The sequence below is a fragment of the Mustela lutreola genome, chromosome 9 (genome assembly GCF_030435805.1).
Source record: "Mustela lutreola isolate mMusLut2 chromosome 9, mMusLut2.pri, whole genome shotgun sequence".
NCBI lineage: Eukaryota > Metazoa > Chordata > Mammalia > Carnivora > Mustelidae > Mustela > Mustela lutreola.
This window is the reverse complement of record NC_081298.1, coordinates 98,458,600-98,464,971: the sequence shown is the minus strand read 5'-3', so window position 1 is coordinate 98,464,971 and position 6,372 is coordinate 98,458,600.

Below are 6,372 nucleotides of genomic sequence, written 5' to 3'. Positions count from 1 at the left end.
GCTAACCTTTGTAGCAGTTGAGTTGTAGCTTGGGATAAAAAAAAATGAGTGAAGATTATATTTCACTGGACATTTTTACCCTAGCTAAGGTGATTCTTACCAACTCCCACCCCTATACAATGTTCTTCTAAGAACATGGTTACATATAATAGAGTTCTAGGATGGATAGCATTTCAGAAAGTTGATGATTTTGTTCAGAACTCAACTGACAAGGTTTCATATTTGAATATATAATGTGTATAAGGAGCATATCTAGATATCATAGATATGCTCCTTATACACAGATATATATATATATATATGAGAGAGAAAATGATATATGTATATATACACATAGAGATTTAATAATTTTTGTGTATACACACACACACACACACACACACACACACGTAAATATCAAGCCATAGAGAAATTGAACTTTTAATCAGAAGGTTACATTATTAAGAGAGCTAAAATTACAGGTTTTTCTTTCAAGTTCCTAGGGATTTAAAATAAGCACACTATTTTCTATTTCATGTTCCCTTAACACTGAAATCAGTATTTTGTAAAGAATATTTCAGGGACCATTATTCACACAAGATGCTTCAAGGAAGATATAGGAGTTTCACAGCTAAGTAAGTTGGGAAAGGCTGTTCTCTCTAAGTATGTGATTCTATCATCATAGAAAAGGTTCTAAGAAATTTGCTTAATTTTGCTTAATCTAGCATTTCTCACATATGTTTGACTATGAAATTAAGACTCTATAACTGCTTCTTGGAGACATTGAAGTGCTAAAAAAAGTTAAGAGTTTTGAACTTTTCAGAGAAATTTGTGATACATTTAATCAGTGGTTTTCAGATGCCTTTGACTCTTTAACTTTCTCTTGGTTATAATATGATGCTCCTAACTTGTCTTGGGCCTGGCATTCTTGAAACTGATTTATGTTTGCTATTAATTAATTATAATGAGTAAACCTCCCTTACTGAACAGCTATAATTGTTCCTTGTCTTTGAAGTACAACAACATGAGAGCGTTGGATGTTACAAGTGAGATTTATGTCACTTCTGTCAGTTATATCTGAATAGAAACTGTGGAGATTCTTGTATCTAAAGGTTTGTCATTTAAAACCATTTTCCTTCCTTTATGCAGTGATTCCTGAAATAGAAAGTGGGATCTAGGGATAATTTGGTATCAGTGTTTTGTTTTGTTTTTTCTTTTTTAAAAATTTTTATTTTCTATTAACATATAGTATATTATTAGCCTCAGGGGTACAGGTCTGTGAATCCCCAGGTTTACACACTTCACAGCACTCACCAAAGCACATACCCTCCCCAATGTCCATAACCCAGCCACCTTCTTCCTACTCCCCTCCCCGCCGGCAACCTTCAGTTTGTTTTGTGAGTTTAAGAGTCTCTTATGGTTTTGTTTTGTTTTGTTTCCTTTTTTATAGTAGGGACAAAAAAAAGCAAATCAAAACAAGGAAAGTGACTTCTCCAAAGTTAGAAACTTTAGTAAAAGTGGAATCCTCCATAAAGGGAGGCATTTTAGCTTACTGGGAGTGCACAGTCTCTGGGGCCAGATTGTCGAAGGTCAAATCCTGGCTTTTCCCACCTATGAACACTTTTTTTTTTTTTTTTTTTTAATGTTATGTTAGTCACCATACAGTACATAATTAGTTTTTGATGTAGTGTTACAAGATTTATTGTTTACTTATAACCCCCAGTCCTCTATGCAATACGTGCCCTGCTTAATACCCATCACCAGGCTCACCCATCCCCCCAGGCCCCTTCCTTCTAAAACCCTCAGTTTGTTTCTGGGAGTCCACAGACTCTCACGGTTCCTCTCCCCCTGACTCCCCCCACCCCCCTACTTTTCCCTTCCTTTTCCTAATGTTGTCCATGCTAGCATTTAATCTTGGGCTGATTACTTATCTTTTTGTTTTTTCAATTGCCTCAAGTATAACATGAGCATACTAATAGTACCTGCCTCAGAGGGTGGTTATTTGGAGCCAAGTGAGCTAAAATATGTATAGCCTTACTATCTGGTGTATAGCCAGTGCTGGACAAGTAATTGCTCTTATTATTATATTATCATTATTAAGACTCAAGTCTTTAATTTCTAGCCAAGTATCTTCAGGAGATAGTTTAGGTAGTGTCCCTATAAGGAATATTTAACAATATTTACTAATTTAGTACTCAATAAGTGCTATCCCACTAAAGCAGTGAGTAGGAGGCTGTCGAGATAAAGTCCAGGTTGCCCTTGGTCCTAGAGAATGTGCAATGACCAAAGCAACCCTTGGTACATAAGTTACACGAGGAAGAAATAAAAGTTGATTGTGTAAACTGTTGAGGTTTTGAGAATTTACTGTACTATATGATCTAGTCTAACCCATCTGAAACTCATATCTATCAACATAAAATCATGTTTATTTGTGTATTTATTTTTCTCATAAGAGGAAAAGGAAGAGTTAAATGAAAATAGAATTTAACACAGTATTTCCCCTGGCTGACATAAGGCATAAAAGGAAAAAGAACTAGAACTTTCCATACCTTTGGAAGACACCAGGTTCTCAATAAATGAAAGAAAAATAATTAGCCTAGTATCATTCCCTATCATAATGATACATTAAATAGATGGATGGGAAGAATAATCATGGCACAAGAGATACTTGCTGTACAGATTAGAATAATTGAAGTTCAACTAAAATGAGTTAATTTCCCAAGGTCTCATAAAAAAATAGATGGAAAATAAAAATATATGCCTCACCGAGGCCCCATTCCCGCATGCTACTTCCCAACTCATTTACAGTTCCAATATGTGATTTATTGTACAAAGAACAGAACAGTATTTTGGAGATATAATAGATTGACCTCAATTATTGCAAATAATAACATTATATGAGTTATATTAATGTGTTTGACTAGGACATTCTCCTACATAAGTTGTCCTTATATTATTAAGTCTAATAATTTCCAAAATCAGCAGTCTGAAATAAGAGTAACCCATGTTCCTCATTTCACATAATACAAATATACAGAAAAACTAATGACAATTTTACTATTTTGTCCTACTCTGTGATAGGTATAGATTATAAAGAGTAAACAATGCATCAGACTTACCCAATTTCTTACATAATATCAGTATTCTCAAAAGTAATTTCTTTGGAACATACTTATTTTGGGATGTCTTAATTTATTCCCTTTACTTAATGGGAAAACTATCAAGAGACTTCCAATAACACTATGAGGAAGGCAAGAATGGCCACTATTTGTTTTCCTATTGAACACTGTGCTAGAGATACAAATCCAGGATGCTGTAATTAAAAGAAATGTAGGCATACTGGTATCAAAAGGGAAAAAAATTGCCAAATAGACCAACAGATTTTGTAATTGTAACTCATCCAGCCATTGGGAGAAGACCGAAAAAAAAAAAAATTGGTGTACAGTCAAAACTAGAATAAAGAAAACTTGGGTGCCTGAGTGGCTTGGTCAGTTTAGCGACTGGCTCTTGATTTCAGCTGTGATCATGATCTCAGAGTCCTAGGATCCAGCCCCACACTGAGCCCTGCACTGTGCTCTGGAGTCTGCTTAGGGTTTCTTTTTTCTCTCCCTCAGCCCTTCCCCAACTCATACTTGTTCCCTTGCTCTCTCTTTCTCTCTCTCAAATAAAGAAAGAAATCTTTTTTAAAAAGAGTAAAGCAATCTATTGTGTTGGACTTACTTCTTAAATCATTCTAAAATTTCAGCCAGTTCTTTTTAAAATGGCATATTTCTTACATTTTTATTTTTCTTATATTAAGTATTCATATATATTTTCTTTTAAATTCAAGCTCATAAATCGTAGGCTCAACTTAATGAAAGTTGTTAAATAGCAATTTGTTTTTTTATCTCCTCTCCTGTCCTATTTTGATCTCTTGTATGTCACAGACTTCTCATGTTGCCCTTTACCCAAGATCTCTGATTAGTTCTGGCCACTGTTATCCCCTTATTAAAAATATAAATTTCTCTTCATTGCCATCAACATTTGAAAATGACAATAGGTAAACAAATACCTCATTACTACTTATGTACTAACAGATGCATGTTCTCTGTGGTAATATATTTGGGTTTTTAGTATGAGTATTCAAGAACCATAATAAGAAGTGTTGATTTCCTCCTATCCTGCACAGTTAAATGACTTTTCTACACATATATGGAAATTTTCCTACCGGATTCGATCTTCAAGATCCATGTTAGATACTCCTCTTTAATGAAGCCATTTCCTTCCCATACAATGAACATATATTCTTCTTTGAACCTGGGGCCTCACCATAATTAACAGAACTCATGTATGCTCTTAGAGTTTTCATGTCCTGTTTGGATGGTGAATTATATGGGTACCCACCCATCCTAGAAATTAGAAAATGAGAATTGAAATGAATATTTTTAAATATTGTATCATATTATTAATGCTTATATTTGATAATTTATTAAATTCAGAATTTGATTTGTCACAATTTCATGATATATGTATAGTATGTATAATGTATTATATATGCTACATATAATGCTTATATGAATTTAAAGACAGAAATTTGACATTATCTGTATTTACAACTTCACTTGCATACAGTGCATTGAAAGCAGCTATCTATTAATTTTGAATAAATGAATGATCTCAGTTTTATATATAGTTCCTTACAGTAAGTGCTAAGTTTTCCTATTTGTTGTTATTAAGTATGTGGATAATTGTTTTATTTACTTAAGCTATAAATGCCTAGCTTTATAAATCCTTCATGACTCATCTCTTCAGTATTAACCTGTTATGTATTTTTATAGAACAGTGCCAAGGGAAATACTTATAAATATTAATAATGTTAATAATTTATTAAGCATTTCTAAGTTGTAAATTAATCCTAATATATTTTCAGGGCATGTCATTATAGCAAAGGCAGGGTAAAAAATTAATTCCTCCCACCCAATAAATATCTTATAATATAGTCCATGCCTATTTTAAATAATTTTAAAAATACAGATAAATAGATAGTAAATATATAGTAAATATATAAAATAAAAATGGAATATTATTGAATTTAATTAATGATATATCAAGGTATGTTATGGATCATGGATTGTTAAACATTTTGATTGCTTCAGCATATCATATATAAAAGAAAACACTATAAAATTTAAATTTTAATATTGTAAATTACGATAGTTTAAAAAAAGTCTCCTTTTTTTCCTTTACCTAATTTGAATGGTTATAGTGCTCTGATGTGAATATGTTTAGTAAATTAAAGAAAACCCTCATATGTTGAATTGTCTGTCGTCAACTTGGTGTCATAATAGGTTCCATTCACACTCTTTTCTGTGAAAGTCGAAGAGCAGCGTTCACTACATGCTACCGAGGGTCCCTTCCCTCATGGAGTAAGGATCAGCCCCTTCTAATGAAAAGCCACTGTGCAAGATTTAGAAGGCTGAAGAGAAAGATAGGCCTGTGTTCCCTAAGTGCAGTTGTACCCAGGTGAATGGGTAGAGAGGGTATTTACAGTAAGTTACCAGTAAGCTATTGAGAACATCCTGATTTGTTGATGTTCTTTGCATACTTGGTAAATTCTACAGATTCTTTAGAATTGTGACAGCTTCCATATGAATGCCGAGAACTTCACATTTCAGCTTTTCAGGTTGAAATACTCATTGACAGCTCCTTTGACTTCCATTATCCTGCATATTAAAATGCTTTCTTAATTCCTACATTAAATTCTTCATACCAGAAATACACGAGGTAGTTTCTCCTGTGTTCTTCAAATCCTAACTGATATGCCAGTAAAAGTGCCCTCCATTAATGGACTTCTATTTTGTCACCTAAGAATTATAGAGATAGGTTTGTCATAGGGGTGATTATTTCAGGGGCCCGATGACATTGTCAGAGACCCAGGTCTCTCTATTTCTTTCAATGCCATCCTCAAGATCATTGGCATTTTGTCTTAGACTTGCTCCTCTCCTCACTAGACTTGCAAGAGCTGGGCAGAAGAGCTCCTGTGAACACCCATCACTCTGCATCAGAGAAACATTTCTCTACATCTCTTGCCCTGATCCTCAGAACAAAAGGGAACTGTGGCCAAATGCCTGCCAAGGTGTGTGAGTGGTGCCACCATCTATTTCAGAACAGTGAAATTTTAAAGCAACAGAAGTGCTTATGCGAAAGAAAGTAAATCAACTTGCTAAATCCTTTCTCTTAGAGAGCATGAGTTTCATGGAATCTGGCATCCTCACTTCCCAGAAGGGGTGAGTTTTCGTTTTCTTGCTTCCCTATGTGTTCCTCATATATGTGTGTCCTGATGGTGTGCAACAGTTGCACATGGTACTGAAAAATATTCTGTGGTATGATACCAATTTTTATACCAGCAACTAT